The sequence below is a fragment of the Dasypus novemcinctus genome, chromosome 10 (genome assembly GCF_030445035.2).
Source record: "Dasypus novemcinctus isolate mDasNov1 chromosome 10, mDasNov1.1.hap2, whole genome shotgun sequence".
Lineage (NCBI taxonomy): Eukaryota > Metazoa > Chordata > Mammalia > Cingulata > Dasypodidae > Dasypus > Dasypus novemcinctus.
In genome coordinates this window covers 48594381-48614423 of record NC_080682.1, presented here as the reverse complement: position 1 = coordinate 48614423, position 20043 = coordinate 48594381, and the positions used below count along the sequence as shown (strand labels likewise).

Genomic DNA, 20043 nt, shown 5'->3' with positions numbered 1-20043 from the left:
TTGCCAAGACTGTGGGGATTTAGAATATCAGAGATGGCTGAGTGGAGAAAACAAGTACCTATGCCCAGAGCCAGTAGGGATTCCTGGCCCTCCTTGCCCCTCTTGTATGGCAGACTACCCAACATAAAGGATGGATCCCAGAAGGGAGATGGGACTCACAAAGATGGAAAGCACTAAAAACTAAAATAACCTTTTATAAAGGTAATACCCAACCAGATTGCAAAAGTCTTCAGTGTGACCCAGTAATAACAACCATTAGGAAGGCAGACAAATTAGAAATCAACAACAAGGGGGGCAAAAACAGGTATTCCTCCCCTGACAGGACATACGGGATGAGGTGGATGTTACTGATGAAGATCAATTAGGGAGGTTCTGTGCACAGGTCCTCCTTCCCCCACTGAACATGACACCAACAACACCCTCTCCAGTTAGCTCTTTAGTGACACCAGAGGGAACTCAGTTGGAGGTCAGTTCCCTAACTCAGAACAATCCCAAGGTATTGAGGATATTCAAGGCAGAAAATTTAAAGCAAACCAGAGAAACAGAGACAGGTTATAGGGACACAAGTGCCTGTGTAAAATGGAACAAATATACAGTCCAGAGTCTGAACAAAAGCAACTGTTGCACTTGCGCAAGTTAGGCCCACTGCTCATATCATACCTTTCTGTTAGGTATGGAAAAGCATGAAAGGGAGTTTAAGTGCATGGTACTCCTCTTCCAGAATGCTACTTCTGGTGAAAATTGTAGTACATTGTCCTCTCTCTTCCCTCCAGTCAAGAAAGGAAACATCAAAGTTGTACTGACTTCCCTCCTTGGTCCAGGAAGTCACTCTGCCTGTCTCTCTAGATGGGGCAAAAGGCTCCAGGATCTTGGGACCATGGCCTTATATACACGAATGTGGAATGTAAGGATAGTACTGGTAATTTCTCTAGTTTGGCCACACCCCAAACAGACCTCTGGTGGTATTGCGGAAAGGGCATTCTCCAACCAGTGTTACTTGAGAAGTGGGGTGGTACCTATGCTCTGGTTCAATTGGCCATTCCATTTACCCTGGCATTCAAAAAAGAGGAAGAAACACAAAACCAGGGGGGAAAAAAAGATAAGAACTTTACCTGGTTCCTTTGATGACCAAATGTATCTAGATAGTATAGGGGTTCCCCAGGGAATCCCAGATGAATTTAAGGCTAGAAATCAAGTAGCTGCAGGTTTTGAGTCATTTCCTTTCTGGTGGGTCACCATTAGCAAAAAGATGGATTGGATTCACTAATGTATTACAACCAGCAAAGATTTATTAATTACACCAGAGATACAGTCAAGGGAATAGCAGAACAATTAGATGCTACTAATCAAATGACATGGGAAAATAGTATGACTCAGGACATGACACTAGCTGAAAAAGAGGCCATCTGCGTTATGATTGGGAGTAGTTGTTGTACATTCATCCCCAATAATATGGCACCAGACGGGACTATCACCAAAGCTTTGTAGGGCTTAACATCCTTATCTGAGGAATTGGCAGAAAATTCTGTCATTGATAATCCCCTCATGGGATGGTTGGAAAGCTGGTTTGGAAAATGGAAAGGGGTTGCACTGTCTGTCCTGACCTCCTTTATCATTGTAGCTGGGGTATTCATAGCAGTTGGATATTGCATCATCCCATGTGCCCAAGGGTTAGCTCAAAAACTCATTGAAACAGTCCTAACAAAACAGATTCCCATGCAGTATAAGCAAAACAATTTATGCCCCCTTAAAGAGGATGATCTCTATGCTGAAGAATATGAGGAATCTTTTAGCAAATTTGAGAAACTCAATTGTAAAAACTATAATGAGTCTAAAAGAAAGAGGGAGGATTTGTAAGAAAACAGTTAAGTTTAGCTTTCACATGAAGGTGATGTGGAATCAGGGAAATAGAAACTAAAATCAGCCTCATGGTTTATTGATCAATCACCAACATCCTAGTAGAGGAACTAGTTAAAACTGGCTCAGCAGTTAAAGGAAAGAGGGAAAAGGGCTCTAATGGCTCTGGCACCAAGTTTGAAGGCGGCACCAAGTTTGAAGGCAGTGCCACGTTTGAAAGGTGGCACCAAGTTTGAAAGTGACACCAACTCCTTTTATGGAATAGGAAACAATTCTTGCTGCTTATTCAAAAGTATATCCTTAGTTTTGCTTAAAGTCATTACAGCAGCCCCCTTCTCTGCTGGAAAATTCCATCTGTGTTTGTGATGATCCTTGGGTCCAAACAACCATCCTGATTTCTCTCCATCACTTGTATCTTAATTTCCATTAATTATTTCCTATTGAGTAGCAATAAATTAGGCAAATATTGCCAAGAAGGGGATTATGAATATCATAATTAACAAAGAAGACAGTTGGAGGATTTATAAAGAAGGCTGAGCCCAGTGTAGTTTCACTGGGAAAGAGTATCATCTCAATCTCATTTGGCAGTAATTAGCTCTGCCTTTATTGCATTGTAAATACTGCTTTAATTACTGCCCTTCTTAGTTCAGAAGATGGAACTCAGTATTCTTATTGGATTTCATGTTCTGGCAATCCCTCCTCATGCTGTCCTAGCCTCTGCTGCGAACAATAGATGTATGCAAATACAAGTGGAAATGGCAGTTTGAGAAGATTACATGGGGTGAAGATGAACGATGGGAGAAATGTGCAATGCTGAAGAAGGAACTTTCTTTCTCTCCTTAATTATCATCTTATCCTTACTCTGGAGTCTCCAGAGAAATTAACAAATCTGGACAAGGCAATCCCATTGGGACTACTTTTGAAAAGGCTCGATTGAATTGATGGAGATAACCAGCTCCCAGGACTTCCAGACTAGAAAAAGGGATGGAATCATTAATTAGGCATTAATTAGGATCAACTAGGAAGTAGCCAGGGTGATACTGTGTTCAGAGTCAGGGGACCTGGACTTGAAGCTGAAGTCCTCCATAAGTCTCTGTGTGGCTTGACCAAATCATTTCTGTTTTTGGACCTCAGCTTCCTTAACTGAAAAATAGAGAAGTTAGATCACACAGTTACTAATATTGATCCAAGCTCCAAAATTGCATGGCTTTACATATTTTATATTAAAAGACATTTTAAAGAACATATATTTGAATTCTATGTTGCAGATACCACTGTAGGCAAATCACATTCCTTAAACCCACTTCTGACTTCAACTGCAATTTATGGTGGTCAGTACTGGGAAAGCTAAGCTTCCTTCACTCTGCCCATTACCTACTTCAAGCATGAGCCTTACTTTTCCACATTCTGCTCAGCTCACTAGGCACCATGCAAGTGGAGCTCCTGGGCAAGCCTCAACTAATAGGGTGCAAAAGTGGGTAGAAAGTGTTCCCATTTCCCCACCTTTGGGGATAATTCTGGGAGGCATTCACTACGCTTCTCTGGGGTGCCAGAGATTTGAACCCTATTACTCACAGCAGAGACCTCAAAAATGTGCCCTTGGTCCAGCTTTTCTTCCTTCCTTGCAACCTTATATCTGCATCCTGAGTTAACCACCTGAAAAAGCTCTTTCCTCAAGTACTTGTCAGGGGCTCTGCTTTCAAGGGAACATACACTAAGATACCTTTTTTGTTTACAGATCAATAAATTAAGGTGAGAAGAAACCAAAGTAACTACACAAAGCATTGTTTGAAATAATGTTTTTCCACTGTCCTAATTATAGTTGGTCAATCCACATAGTCACAAAATATACCCAGAATAAACCTACTGGGGTACCTTAGTAGTGTCTTTTCAAAGAAGGCACTAAATAGCAATAGAAAATATTAACAAAACCTTTATTTCAAAAGCAAGAGGTATCATAAATACCCAACAAATGGAAATTATCAGCAACAGGAAGAAAATAAGGGCACTTGCTCTGATTTTAAACGAACATGGATTTGAAACCTAGTTCTGCCATTGAGAAGCTGTGGGACCTTATTATATAAAGTTTCCCCACTTTACTTTGCTCATCTAATATTAACTGTCAAGAATAATGGTATCTAAACAACAGTAAGCTACCAATAGATGATCATTTTTATTTTAGCATTATTATATTGTTACATAAAACAGTTTTATAGTTTCCATTTAGACAAATGAGAAAGTTGTCAGTGTTGCCAATGGTAACCTTACTCAAAATTGAAGCTCTGTCTACTCTGTGCTCTTTAAAAATACCACCCATGGAGTAGTTTTTCTTCTTTGTTGATTATAGCAACATAGGAAACCACAAATGAAAAGAAGCACAGATAATTTCATATTCTTCCTCCCTTTTCTAGGACTGTGACAGAGGCCCATTGGTGATACTTGGCACTAATATTCTTCCTCTTCTTTGTCCTGTAGATTGACATTCCCAGTGTCGATTGACACTGAATCAGAGATCCACCCCTCCTGGCTTTACATTCTTCTAAGCTACCTGTGCCAATTGTTAGGGAACACATCCCAGAGTCTGCAGAATTAGTAGGCAAGCATCCAGTGATGAATGGGAAAGAATGCAAACCCATGTCAGAAAATCATCCAACTTCAAGGTCCTTAAATTTCATCAAATCCCCCCTAAAACAGACAGACCCAGTGGTCATCCTGTTTCTCTTAAACATCACCACACTCCAGACAGACCATTTTCTCTTTAGACAGCCCTGACTTTTAGAAAATTCTTCTCCTCCAAAATATTTTTCCCTTTGCCTTGCAGTCATCATTTGTCATAATTCAAATCCAGTCATTCAGAATGAAAGCTAATCTTTCCTCCATATGGTGACCCTTGAAAAAACTTGGAAACCTGTCTCAGCTTCTGTTGGTTGTCACATCTTCTGGCTAGACAACCCCATATCCTCTTTGGCTCTTCACTTATTTTTCCATACTCAGGAATGTCAGACACATAAATTTAAAGAATCAGAAAATGTAACTTGGAGTAAAAAGAAAATGATGTGAGTTGATGGTATCATCAGATGAATCAATAACTACCATTTCACTTAAAAGGTAAATGGGGGGGAGTTCTGGGGAGATGGTGTCAGAATAAGCAGGCAGGGCTCAACTATCTCACAAAAACAACAGTGAAAGGCTCAAAATCTCTTCTAAGGACCTGCTTTGGGGGTTAGCAGACCAGGACAGTGCTGCACAACCTCCAGGAGGAAAAGGGACAGAGAGAAGAAGAACCTGAAACAACAAATGTGAGTTACTAAACCCCCACAGTGGCTAGGAATGGACCTCATCCCCCATTCTCAAGACATTAAGCCTGAATAAAACCCCAGCTCACTGCAGCCAATTGAGAGGGGAACAGATGTCTTTCTCCCAGTCAGCTGTTATAAGGGAAGAGGGTGCCTGGAGGTTTCTCTTCAGTGAATTTGCCCAGAAGAGTCTGCTTTGAATCTTGGCTCTGGCCAAACCAGAAACACAGGGAAGTGAAGGTTAAAAGAAACACCTCCATGGAAAGGTTCACTGACATGCACCATCTGCTGGCTGGCCAGGAATCTTCAAAAATAAAACTGTTTTTAGGTCTCTTTTTAGCCCCAATCCCTGGGAGAAAATCTGTGCCCCATTAGTGAGTCCCTGGATTGATTTTCATAAAAGATAAATGGTCAGGTGGGAAAAACATGAACTCTGGAGTCAGAACTTGAATTTGAACCTCCATTCTGCCATATAATATCTGAGTATAACTTCAGATAGATTACTTTCTCCGTGAGCCTCAGTTCCCTTATCTGTAAGTAGACTTAAAGCAACCACCTCAGAGGATTATTGCTAGGCCTGAAGGAGGGAAATTATATAAATGTTCTTAGTGGATGACCTGGCCATGTGGTGCAGTAGAAAGGGCATGAGTTTGGAAGCTGGAATGAGGAGCTAGAATCCTGACTATGCCTCTGGCTATCTGTGAAAATTTGTATCAGTAACCCAGGTTTGCTGGCTTCATTTTCCTAATTTCTTGACTGGGAAATAACACCTAATTTGAAAGTTTGTGGTAAAGTTTACAGGTATCATTTGTAAAATGTTTAGCACAGAGTATGTTTCTTGAGTTGCCATTAATTTTACAAACTCAAAAATGCTTCTTGTTCACATTACTTCCCTGGATTCTTACCAGAAAATTCAAACCAGTGCAACCCTCTAATTCTAGATTTGTATTGATGTGATGGAGGGATGGATGAGTGTTATGACAAGAAAATGCCTACCATGAATTTAAGAAACATAAAGAAAAATCCATAAATTTAACCTATGAAGTAAAGAATTTACCAAAAAATAAAACAATAAAGCCAAGGCAATATGCATTCTGATTTATTTATAAATTAATGCTCATAAGAAATCAAGATCATGAGTGCCATAACAATAATAAAACAGGACACCACTGATCTGTGCTTTTTGAATTTAAATGTCAGCAGAGAAATTTACAGGGATCAAGACAGATAATAAGTGTTTGGACCATTGAGAAGAATGTCAGCTATTCTGGGTGGTAGAAAGAAAAACAGAAAAAGGTCATGAAGCTTTTAGCTAGGGACAACCAACTTGGGAGAGATGAGGCCCCACACATGGAATGCAATGGGAAGAGTACTGCTGTGAGCTTGGCTGCACTCTATCAATGTTCCCAGAAACATATGCACAGAACACACATCCTCTTGAGAAGATTTGTCAAAGTGCATGAAAAGCAAATCAGAAATGGTAACCTATGACACTATCACTTTCAAGTCTAAAGGAACCCTGAAAATATGCAGTAGAAAAGTCATTAGAAGATTTCTCATCTAGTCTGTTCTCCAGTCTGCTTTGTTCCCCAAACAAATCACTTTGTCCTCTCTGTGCCTCATCTTTTCCATCTGTAATATGGAATGAGTGTGTACTGGCTGATTTCCGAAGTCCCTTCCAGCACCAACAAATGCTGTTTTTCTTTTCAGCCCAAGGTATTCATAATTAATTAACACCAAGAAGTCAACAAATTGCTAGTTGGCCTCTAGCATAGAGCCTGGAACAGTGGAAGTTGAATAAAAAACTATCCCTGGAAGTACACTGCTTCAAAATTAAAATCAATCAGTGAATTCCTGGTTAATGCTCAAAGTAGTTAGTCCACATCGGGTTATTAAAACAGTTATCACTTTGAGGAGTTTAACTTCCCTACATTGAAACCAGTAGAGTCTGGTAATCTAAAAATCCAGCTCTGGAAACATTACACTTGCATTAAAGTGTGACTTCTCCAAGAACAGTATTTATGTTTCTCTCTTCTTTTAGCTGAGGCCTTGCTCAGAGCCTTAAAGAGTGTAGCATGAGCTTCTTTCTTTTATGCCAAGAGGGAAATCATCATCTCCTCTCTCACACACATCCCCGCATCCTTCCTCCCCACTCTCAGCACTTGAAACATCTTTCTCATGAGGCAGAGGCGAGACACCTTCAAGCCCACAACTTGTGCAGAAAGTGGAGACAAAATCTGGGAGAAGGAGGTGGTGTCTGTGGGCCTTCTGGACAAGAAGACAAGGCCACCCACACACCATCTGATCCCTTGCTTCCTAGATCTTAAGAAAAAAGAAAAATGGGGCTCCCAACTGCAACACTCTTAGAAACACTTCCCTCTTAAATATTCAATACCAAACACATGATTACATAATTATTACATGCGATGATAATGGTATAATCATTAAGATCACTTTACTGGAACATAAGCACCCTCATCTAACCACATACATTTATCATGCTGCCCTTATGAAGGTTATGCATTGCTTTTTCATGGGCTATTTCCTCACAGAAATGAGGATCCCCTGAAGCATTGCCCTTGAGGCATTTTAGGGAAACCAGTTCCCCTGATGAGCTAGATAAGAAGGTAACCTCCAAACCCCTTCCCTTAGCATGGAGAAAAGGCAATATTCTTCTTGGGCCACCTACTCGCTATCTTATTCTTTATCCTCTTCATTAAATGCCTTTGCCATTCCATTTCAGCAACAGAAGGCCGGGTGGACCAACCGGATGGCATGGTGCTGAAATCGCTCTCCATAAAAACGTGCCTGCAATGTTATGGCAGCTCTGATGCTGTTGTAATGCACCCATAAAATCAAGGAACATATGTAAAGGCAGCTGCTGGTGGCAGCAAAGGAATGTAAAAAATATGGGGCTGCTGAAAAACTTTGATAGATTTTACTGCCAGCCAAATATATTTTTTTATGGTCTACTATACGAACCTACAAAAAAAAAACCATGCTTTTCCTTAGTGTGTTTATTCATTGCATCATTTACACCAAAGTAATTCCTAAGACAAACTAGGAGTCTAGACAATTAGTTTTCAAGTCAGTGATCTCCATTTAGCTTTAAGAAAACTCAAAGATGAAGAAAGAACTTTTAATAACTGGTCCTGGGAGGCAGTGGAGAAGTCCTCCATATTAGGAAAAGATTGACATCACTCCACAAAAGGTCTCCCTATAGCACGCCTTCCAGATCCTTGGAGGATAGCTATTTGGTTTGCTGGACCTGCCGTTTTAGTTTCCTAGGTTCCTCAAGCAAATACCATGAAATGAATCAGGTTAAACAGTGAGAATTATTTGCTCACAGCTTGAGACTGGGAAAAAATTCAAATCAAGTCTTCATTGAGGCGATGCTTTCATCCCAAAGACTGTGGCATTCTGGGGCTGGCTGCTGGTGATCCTTGGTCCTTAGTTTATCATATGGAAAGGCACATGGAGGCCTCTCCTGGGCTCTCCCTTTTCTTCCAGGTTCTGTTGATGTTCAGCTTTTTGCTCCCTGTGGTTTTCTCTCTCTTTATCTGAACTTCATTCTGCTTATAAAGAACTCCAATAATAAGATTAAGACCCATCCTGGTTGGGCTGGGCCACACCTTAACTGAAATAACCTCATCAGAAGGCCCTACTTACACTGGGTTCACATCCATGGGAAATGATTACATTTAAGAACACGTTTTTCTTAGCTTAAAACCATAACATCTGTCATAGGTTTTGCTGCAACTAAGTAAGGCAGGGACATGAAAATTAGAGGAGGAAAAATCAGATTATCTAAGCCCAAGGGTAGTATTAGTACACAAGCAAATACAGAGGTGCACAAGGCAGATCACTGGGACATGGGACAAAATATTAGAACTACTGTTATATTATTTGTATCTAAAATAATAGGGAAGAAAATATGCTTTACTAATATTTAATATGTGATCATTGGGAGTACCCCTCTCACTAACAGGTCAATATAGTGAGGACTTAATCCAAAATTCATACAATGAAGATTTATATATTGGAGCAAATGCTCCAAAATTCTTTGCTGTAAACATGTAATCAAAAGTTTTGGAGACTGCAGCATTAATGCCACTATTTGACTTAACATCTTACATAACTGTGCTGTTGGTATCTTTTCTCATTAATTTTTGCTGTTTTTGTTGTTCAGGAATGGTAGACATTTGAGAATTATTACTGACCTTTATTTTCCTACTTCATTATTTATTTTAATTTCCTTTTATCTTCATTAATTCTTTTTCTTTCTCTAGGATTACTTGTTGTTGCTTCCTAGTTATTCAAGTTGAACATTTGGTTCATTTAATTTCATTGTGTTCCAATACTGAAATGTTGACTATAAATGTTCTTCCTAACATCACATAAACCAAAATTTAAAAATTGTTGCTTAATTGCTGTTTATTACTGTTGCACTTGGATATTATTGATGAATTCCAAAAAGAAATATTGGATTATGTTTGTAAACTGATCTTTTCGTCTGGGCATATGAGACTATATCAAGTAAACCTCTTGTGTCAGTAGGGCATTGAGTACCTGCCCCTTGGTGGGTGGGGACTCACAGATAAAAGGCATGGCAAAGGACAGAGTTGAGGGTTTTTGATGTTGGAGTTTTGATGTTGGAGTTTGATGCTGGTCTTAAGCTGGAGCCCCAAGAAGGAAGAGTCGTTCACCTGATAGTCTACAGCTGACTTTGTGGAGAAAACAGAGGAGCTGGGCCCAGGGGAACCCAGGAAGCCTGACCCCTGCTGATGTGGGCAGCCATCTTGCTCCAACACATGAAAACAGACTTTGGTGAGGGAAGTAACTTACGCTTTACGGCCTGGTAACTGTAAGCTTCTACCCCAAATACATACCCTTTATAAAAACCAACCAATTTCTGGTATTATGCATCAGCACCCCTTTGGCTGACTAATTCAATTATGATTTATCTTGAAAATGTATTTATTTAAATTTGTATATCTCCTGACTGATGTTAATATTTTAAATTTACAATTAGATTAGTACTCTGTAGCTATATTCTATCAATCCCTAATTTCACTGGATATGTGTCAATGCGTGGGAATGTGACTTACATGGTTCCTGAGTTATGAAAATTATTGAGATTTCTTATGTGTTTTTCAACATAGTAAATTTTGGTGACTTGTCCATGAAGACTTGAAAATGTTTTATATTATATTTAAATCCTCTTTTCCTTATTTAATTTTGTATTATTGATAAGTTACTTTCTGTGAGATGGGTCTTAATGCTACTCAAACTTTAGAAAGCATAAAAATCATCTGGTGAGCTTGTCAAAACACAAAAACAGAATATTCTGATTTACAAGCCTAGAGTGGTGGGGTCTAAGAATTTGCACGTTGAACAAGCTCCTTGGTGGTGCTGATGATGCTGGCATTGGACCATGCTTAGAGCAGTTCTTATTTATAGAAGTTTATGATGATAGTAGTTTTGCAATTTCTCCAATTAATTCTATCAGGTTTTTTTTAATCCATTTTGAAATAATCCTGTTAGATTTATTTCAGGTGTGATGCTGTTACCGTCAGCATGGCACATTTCTAATAGAAGGGCCTGCCCAATCCAGCACCACGAAGGAGCTGCACGTTTCTCAGTGAGGTGATTTATTGCAATGCACAAGCAGGGAACTGTGGGAATCTTCCTCTAACCAGTTCAAAGTGAAAATGGGAGCTAGGGTTTTCATGGGAAAACAAAAAAGGAAAGGGATAGTTGAGCAGAAAAAGAAGTAAAACAAACAAACAAGTGATGCCAGGGATCTTGTGAGAAGATATGTGCAGTTTCTTAGTCCTGTGTTGTCTCAAGCAAGTCAAGCTTGCCCTTAATTTCAGTGACTAATAAACCACAGTTGAGATACAACACTTGTGCAGGTACAAGGCCTTCATGGCTCTTTTCTCAGCCAACCACTCAAGGATTCAGGCTTTTTTTGTCTGAGAAAAGTTACAGATTTTCATCATTCTGTCTGGTTTTGCTTGGAGATGTTATCTTATTCCTTTAAGCAAAACTGAGAAGGTCTGGTTAATATCCTTCGGGGAACTAAGTACAAAGAGTAAACTTCTAAAATTAGATTAATAGAAAACCAGCTCAATTAGTTTTAGAATTTTCAGAGCTGCTTAAGTGAAGAAATTTTAATAAGCACATTTTCCAGCTATCAGTATTCTTGTAGGATATATTTTTATCAATTTGAAATACTCATATTTATCTCTTTTTGCATTATTTACAACTATATTCCTTTTACTTAGCACATATCCTGTTTATTTTTCTATCCTTTCATACCAACTCATTCTTTACATTTATTATTTGAGAGTAATTTTGACTCCTATAAACAGCATACATTAATCTTATAACCCACACCTTAACTAATAATAACATCTTAAAAGTTCCTATTTACAAATGAGTTCATACCCTCAGAACCAAGGTTTAGGACTTGAGCATATCTCTTATGGGAGACATAACTCAATCCCCAATATATGGCATATTTATATCTAGCTACCTACATTATTACAATATTGACATAATATTTTGTGTTCTAGATTGTTCTCTTTTCATTTAACAATGATGACTAGGTGTTACAAAAATGTTAAATGTAAATATTTTTCAAACATTATTCACAAACAGTGATGGTCAATGACTAGATTTATTCCTTTCCACAAATTTACCATAACTTAAACTTACAAAACTCTTCTTGTGGGCTTTTCATTTGAAAATATATTTTATGATGAAAGAGGTTGTTGATGTGGGAGGAGGGGGTGAAGGGGGTGTGGGCTATATGGGGACCTCATATTTTTTTAAACTAACATTTAAATAAATAAATAAATAAATGGGGAAAAAAGAAAATATATTTTATTATCAAAGATAATCCTAAAGGTGATTTTTGTACATTTTTTTCTGTAATAGCAATCTTACATATTTCTTATTTAATTGGTTTCTAAATATTTTTAAAATTTTGGTATCATTGTGAGGGTACATGTGGCGGCTTGCTCGGTCGGTAGAGATGGGGTCTGGCTGCGGACGAGGGGTCGGTTCAGCTCTGGACGAGGGGTCGGTCCCGCTTGGGACGAGGGGTCGGTCCCACTTGGGACGAGGGGTCGGTCCGGCAGCAGACGAGGGATCGGTCTCACAAGGGGTTGCGCGGTTCGGCTGACGGGGTCGCTCGGCGAAGCCGGCGACGAAGGGGTCGCCCGGAGAAGCAGGCGACGAACTGGGGACAAGGGAGGCCAGGCCCTTGTCGGGGGCTCTCAGGACTGGAGGGCGCACGGCAGAAGAACTACCTCGGAGACAAGGTAAACACGCAAGTCCACTTTACTGAGGGAGAGGCAACAGTTTTATAGGGGCTGGGGAAGGCTGATTGGTCGAAGCCACGCCCTGTTCTGATTGGTTGCCGGCGAAAGGTCAGTGGGCGGTACTGGACGGGGGAGGGGTGGTGGTTAGGGATTGGCTGTCGCTGTTGCTGGGGGAAGGGGCAGGGTTTAGGGATTGGTGGCTGCTGTTGCTGGGGTGGAGGGCAGACTTGATTTTTCCGCCCATGCCTGGCTGTTGCTGCTGTCGGGGGAGGGGAAAAGGGCGGGCTGGATTTTTCCGCCCACACCTGGCTGTTGCTGCTGTCGGGGGAGGGGAAAAGGGCAGGTTGGAATTTTCTGCCCTGCGCCTGCGCAGGGAGAAGGAAGAAGAAGGGTGCCGCCCCACAAGGCATCGGGTGGCGCCATCTGGGAGGAGGGGCGGCCGCGGAAGCATGGCTGCCGAGAAGGGGAGACCCGAGGGCACTCTGCGCCCATACCGAGCTTCCTTCAGGGGTGGCGGTGGGCCCGACCAACCACCCTATTATGGGGGTAGCGGAATTAGGCCTACCATGGCCGCTCCCCTGCCAGGCCAGCAAACCACACTTCAGCCCGAGGGGTGACCGCAGGTACATTTGTTTTTTAATGTTTTCTATCATGGTATATCTTAATAGAGTAAAACCAGAAAAAAACTTCATATGCTTTATTTTGTAAATTCACATAGCTTCTTTATTCATTTTAAAGTTTTACAGTTGATTCTCTTGTATTGTCTCAGTGTAGGATAATAAATCATTAGTGACAAACGTAAACATTCTCTTCCGATATGTGTCCATGAACATGTAATATAATCTCTGTTAATCTCAGATTTTCTTCATCTATAGTGGAGATTAAAACAGTAACTTCCTCATGTGATTTAATAATTAAAAAAGATACTGCATAAAAACTGCTTAATACACACTTGCCATGGACAGAACACTTAATAATATTAGCAATTTTTAATAATATTCTTTAATTCATAATCTTTTGTTTCACTTTACTATTTTAAGCAGTTAGTACATTAATAATAATAGTGATAGCATTCAAAGTTATCTTACTCCTAACTTGAATAGGAATGATTCTATTATGTGACTATTAAGTATTTTGCTAAAATTTCATTTGAGAGGTATGTTATGCATTCACATAAGGAAAGAAGACATCCTTCTATTCCCAGTTTCCTAAAAATCTTTGATATCGAATACAAGTTAAATTTTACAAAATATCATTTTGACATCTACCGAAACAATGTATAGTTTCTAGTGGTATGGTATATTATTTAATAACATTTCTATGGGTGTATTAGTGAGCCAAAGGGATGCTAATACAAAATACCAGAAATCTGCTGGCTTTTATAAAGGGTATTTATTTGGGAGTAGAAGCTTACAGATACCAGGACATAATGCATAAGTTACTTCCCTCACCAAATTCTATTTTCACGTGTTGGAGCAAGATGGCTGCCGATGTCTGTGAGGGCTCAGGCTTCCTGGGTCTTCTGGGCTCAGCTCCTCTCCTTTCTCCACAGGGTCAGCTGTAGTCTATGGGGCCAGCTGTAGATTATTGGGCAAACGACTCTGTCTCTCTCCCCAGGGCTCTAGCTTAAGACTTCAGCATCAAACTCCAACATCAAAACTCCAACATTAAAAGCCCTCAACTCTGTCCTTTGCCATGCCTTTTATCTGTGAGTCACCACCCACCAAGGGGTGGGGACTCGATGCCCTAATGATGAGTCCCAATCAAAGCCCTAATCATAACTCAATCATGCCCATGTACAGATCATATTACAAACATAATCCAATATCTATTTTTGGAATTCATAATCATACAAACTGCCACAATTGGTAAGGGAGTAACTTATGATTGATTTCAAAACTATTGACAGAACTAGCAATATGCTCGTGAGGGTGCAAACAGATTTGTATGAGGCCAGAGGATTTTTAAGAGGTAACTGACTGGACTCTTATCTCTGAGATTCAACATTTTTTGTCTGGGTACTCCTGGCCCATGAGGAGAGAAAGAAATGGGGTTAGAAGATTGGTCCCTGGCCTGAGCAAGAGGGTCTAAGAGGCAGTGTTTTTCTTAGTCCATGAGGTAACAAAGAAGGAACCTTTTTCCAAACTCTTATGTCCTTCTGCTATTTGCCTACTTGGGACGGCAATATGCAAATGTAGAGTAGTAACAGCAGTAAACCCCGTGAGATGAACACATGATTAAAGGAAGGATTACTTAACCTTTGATCCTTAAAGATCTCTGTGACCTAGTCAGAGATCCCCATCTGTGACCAGGTCAGGACTTCTCACCAGCAATGGTAGCATCAGGTATTCCTTTCAGGACGGACTTTGTTTTACAGGGCAAGCACATGCTTCGATTCCTTTGATGAGCCCTCTTCCTTTGAATGTAGGATCTTTTCATATATACGTTGATTTTTGGTATTGCTGTTGCTTTTATCTGCTCATTCTTAGATGAGAGAACTATGCTTATTTCACTGGGGCAGTTGATTTGGCTTCTAAAGGAATTGAGTGTGTTCCTTTCTCAATGTTGCAGGCCTGGATGAAGGGATATAGAAACACGTTAAGATTTACAGTGGTTTTTACCTTGTTAGTCGAGATGAATGGGAGCAGAGGAACCATAGCTGGGGAAACTGAGAGCAGGAAAAGTCACCTTCATGCTGAAGTGCTACTTTCAATAGTTGCTGTGCCAACCAGGGTTAGCTGCTGTTCCAGTGCTCTAGCCCAGTTACTCATGTTGGGACCAGTCTGGCCATGCACCTCCCTGTTTGTTCCCAGCCTGGCCAACGATGTTAAGTATCAGATGTGAGCTAGGAGCTCAGCCGGGACTCCCTAGCTCAGTGAGGCCCTCTGCATCTGGTATACATCTGTTTGCCTCTAGGCAGCATTACGTTCAGTTAATGGATGTTACTTTCTGCCTCTGCCACTTCTTCACTTTTTATTAACAAGCAAAATGTTGCTGGCTTTCACTTTGTCCAAAATAGTCCCCTCTGCATACAAGTAGGCAGAAATTCCTTGGAATTTTTTAGTGTTAGTGGGTTTTTGTTGTTGTTATATATGTATTTTAAAATAGCACAGTTTTATATCCGACAGTTTTCCTGGGTCAGGCTCTGAGAAGAGTCTGAATTAGCTGGATCCTCTGCTCAGGGACTCACAAGTCTGTAGCCAAGGTGTCAGCAACTTGCTGCATTCTCATCTGGAAGCTCAACTAGGGAAGAAACCACTTCCAAACTCATTCAGTGCATTGGCAGAATCCATTTCCTTGCAACTGTATAACTGAGGGCCCTGGCTTCTCAATGACTGTTGGCTGGAAGCCGCCCACAGTTCCTGCAGTTCCCTGCCACATGACCCTCCCCATCAGCAGTTCATACCATATCCATTTGCTTCTGCAAGGCCAGTGGAATCTCTCTCATGGTGGTTTGATTTTTCTGTTTAGTTGGTTGCTTTTTTTTTTTTTAAGATTTATTTATTTGTTTATTTCTCTCCCTTTTCTTCCTGCCCCTGTTGTCTGTTCTCTGTGTCTATTTGCTGCATCTTCTTTGTCTGTTTCTGTTCTTGTCAGTGGCATGGGTTTCTTTTTGTTGTGTCAGCTCTCCGTGTCTGTGGCACCATTCCTGGGCAGGCTGCACTTTCTTTCACGTTGGGCGGCTCTCCTTACAGGGCGCACTCCTTGCACAAGGGGCTCCCCTACGCGGGGGATACCCCTGCGTGGCACAGCACTCCTAGCACACATCAGCGCTGCACATGGGCCAGCTCCATACGGGTCAAGGAGGCCCAGGGTTTGAATCATGGACCTCTCATGTGGTAGGCGGACGCCCCAACCACTGGGCCAAGTCCATTTCCCTAGTTGGTTGCTTTTTATTTTTTGTTTTTTCTTGTTTGACTGCTGACACTCCTTCTGTGGCTTCGATGTTGATATATGTCTTCCTCTTACAGTTTTATTCCACTGGCATATTAATGTGGTCTGAGAGGGTTCAGATACATGCTCCCACAATACCAGTTTATCCTGCTCTTTTTATTATACCTGGGGTTCTCCTTGCTGCAAGCCATACTCAGGTTGAAAAGATTAATAAAATACTAAGGGTCATGGCCATGGCTATAGCAATAATGATTATGGGTTTTAATAAAGACTTTAGCTTAGTTTCTTTAAAAAGCATGACTTTATATATGTATATATTTTAGATCTGCCACATATAGGGAAGTCATTTACTCTCTTAGACATAGTATAGTCAGCTATAAAATGGGGATACTTTAGAGGTATCCTTATAATTGCCTTATAAAACTAGTGATACCCAAAAATGAAAACTATTATTATGAGTACTGTTTCTTGAAGCATCTGGTCACTGAAAAGCAAAAAAATTAAAAGAGGTAGCATTATCATAGTCCAAAGAAGGTTGAAAAAGAAGGAAGTATTAGAGGAAAATGAGAGAAGTTCAAATGGAGAATAAGAATTTAAAATATGGTCTAATGACTCTCAAAGACCTGGTAAACACTGCTGGACAAAACCTTTAGCACAATCCTAAACAGCCAGGAATTGCTATCTTTGGGAAAAGACACTGCTTGGTTTAAACTTCTCCAGTACTCTTTGATGATTTATCTCTTGGCAACAAAGGAACCTATGCAGCAAGCACATTTCCACTCCTGACTACCAGGGTTCAGGTGAAAAATCTATTAATAGGCACAAAAGGCCAGATGGACTGGCCAAGACTTGGAGCACAAAGGTTAGTTTCAGAGGAACCATCTGGGGCTTATTCTCATGCCTCCATGAAAAAGTCAGTGAGAGCCCAGAACACAACACAGTCAATTAGGAAGGCAGGAGCTGAAGGCATGCTACTTTCCACCACCCTTTCACTGCTATAAAGAAATGTAAGCTTGGAGAAGAGAAAAACTTATCAGCTATTTCTTTGTCCCTTTTTTTAATTTTCAAAAACAACTGGAAACTTTTTGTTAGTTAAAGTTGGTACTTCCTCTTCCTCTTCCAAGTAGAAATTCCCTAATTTCACAGGAGAAGTTCTAGAGCTCTCCTTCCCCAGTAGCACCTCACATGTTCCCACCACAGGGCAGGGAAGGTTTGGGCAACCCCTGGGGTAAAGTCCAAATGCTAAGCAAAGTTCACCAAAAACCTTACAACTGGTTCCAATCCATCTTTCACCTTCCTGAAAAGTTCATGTTAAGTTTTCAGAAATACTGAGTTTCTCATTTAAAGAATAAATACTTATACTGCTATCACTATCATAATGGGATAGGTTTGGGGGTCAAACAAAATCATTTTGAATGTTGCCTCTTGTGAGCTACTTGATGTCATTTAAGTTATTTAACCACTCTGAGTTTCAGTTTCTTCATGTTAAATAATGAAGTTTCTTTATAATAAAAGACGATTAGAGGAAGAAACCATTTATATAAGAAAGTTAGGTTCACTCATTGTTTTCATCCATTCATTTTGTCAAGATAACATGTGTTTACTGAGCAATAATCTGAGTCAGACACTAGTGGCATAACGGTAAGAGGACACATGGTAAAAGAGCTTACAAAAGTCATTCCAAAAAAAAATCCCAAAAAAATAGTTATATTTTAAAGAACAGAAGTGCAGAAATTTGGGGAATAGAGAAAAGGGGATTTTTTTAAGTCCCATAGTCTTATCTGCTATATAAAGCCAAATTTCATTTGTGAACAATAATAATTTAGCTAAAGCTAAAACTAAAAGCAATGGAACGATAAACATTGAGCTTTCTACAAGAATATGTTACAAATTAATATACCAAAATACTTATAATTATTTTTCTTACTTTCATATACATAAATTCATGGCCAAATTTTTAGATCATGAGGATATTTTAATATTGGAATAAATTTGGCCACAATATTATGCTAAAATAGGTTTTGGAGCAAACCTCATTGTGACTCTAGGCTCTACCTCTAGCTGTGTGATCTTGGAAAAAGTTACTTCTCCCCTCTAAGATTCAGTTTTTTCATCTCCAAATTTAGTTAAGGTTCTATGTATAATTCACTTATTTCTATGTCTAAGGGAGTATGGAATTTTTCTATTTTATGAAATTAAAAATGCCTGTCTCATATTTTATGGTGGGCTTATGACAATTCTGTAGGCAGAATTTTTAAATGTATGCATTTACCTAGGAAGTCACTCAGAAAAATATGTATATTTTAATAATTTATAATAAAAATATAATAACACCATAAAACATGCTAAATTGACCGCAGAATTCCTCAGCCTCGATGGAGTTCCATAGAGTCCACACCAGTGCGAGCTGGGTCGGTGGTAAATGACCCTGAGCCTCACAGTTGAAAAATAAGTAGATGTGGGCAAAGGAGACCCTAAGAAATCAAGAGGCAAAACATCATCATATGCATTCTTCATGCAAACTTTCTGGGAGGAGCATAAGAAGAAGCACCCAGATGGTTCAGTGAACTTTTCAGAAATTTCTAAGGAGTGCTCAGAGAGGTGGAACACCATGTCTGCTAAAGGGAAAGGAAAATTTGAAGATATGGCCAAGACAGCCAAGGCCCCTTATGAAAGAGAAATGAAAACCTATATCCCTCCTAAAGAGGAAACAAACAAGTAGTTCAAAGATCCCAGTGCACCCAAGAGGCCTTCTTCGGCCTTTTGTTTGTGTTGTTCTGTGTATTATCCCCAAATCAAAGGCAAGCCAATGCTGCACAAGTGAATCACGCAGCAAGATGATGATGCAACAAAAGAGAGATGAAGGGGAGAGTCAAAGGTGAAGCACAGTAGAAACCAGGAACTGAGGTGGCACAGCTGACAGGGAACCTCTGTCCATATCAGAAGTCCCCAGGATCAAATCCTGGTGAATCCTAGTGAAGAAAAAGTGAAGAAGAGAAGACAAAGAGAAATACATACAGAAGATCACACAGCAAATGGACACAGCAAAAACAGCAGGGCCGGGGGAGGGGAAGGGGAAAAATAAATAAATAAATCTTTAAAAAAAATAAGAGGCAAACATGGCTTTTCCATTGGTGATGTTCTTGCAAAGAAGCCGGGAGAGGCATGGAATGACATCACAGCAGAAGACAGGCAGCCTTAGGAAAAGAAGGTGAAGGACAAATACATAAAGGAAATCGCTGCATTCCAGGCTAAAGAAAAGACTGATGGAGCAAAATGAGAGTCGTCAAGGCTGAAAAAAGCAAGAAAAAGAAGGAAGAGGTGGAAGGGCAAGAAGATGAGGAGGAGGAGGAAGATGAAGAAGATGAAGATGAGGATGAGTAATTTGGTTCTAGCATAGTTTTTTTTTTCTTGTCTATAAAGTATTTAATCCCCCTCTACACAACTCCTTCCTAAAGAAAGAAATCGAAATGTAAAGCTAAAATTTGTTTTTAAACTGTATAGTGTACTTTTTTTTTATAGTTAACACACTACCAAATGTGTCTTTCAGTAGCCCTGTCCTGGTAATCTTTTCAATAGCCACTAATCTTGCTTGGTACAGTATGGGGGTTGTAAACTGGCGTGAAAATTTAAAGCAGGTCCTTGCTGGTGCACAGCACAAATTAGTT

General features: G+C 40.0%; 1 pseudogene; it reads left to right on the top strand.

Moving 5' to 3' along the window:
* Positions 1-19759, top strand: part of LOC101419658 (high mobility group protein B1 pseudogene) — a 34354-nt pseudogene extending 14595 nt beyond the window's left edge.
* Positions 19760-20043: the final 284 nt, after the last annotated feature.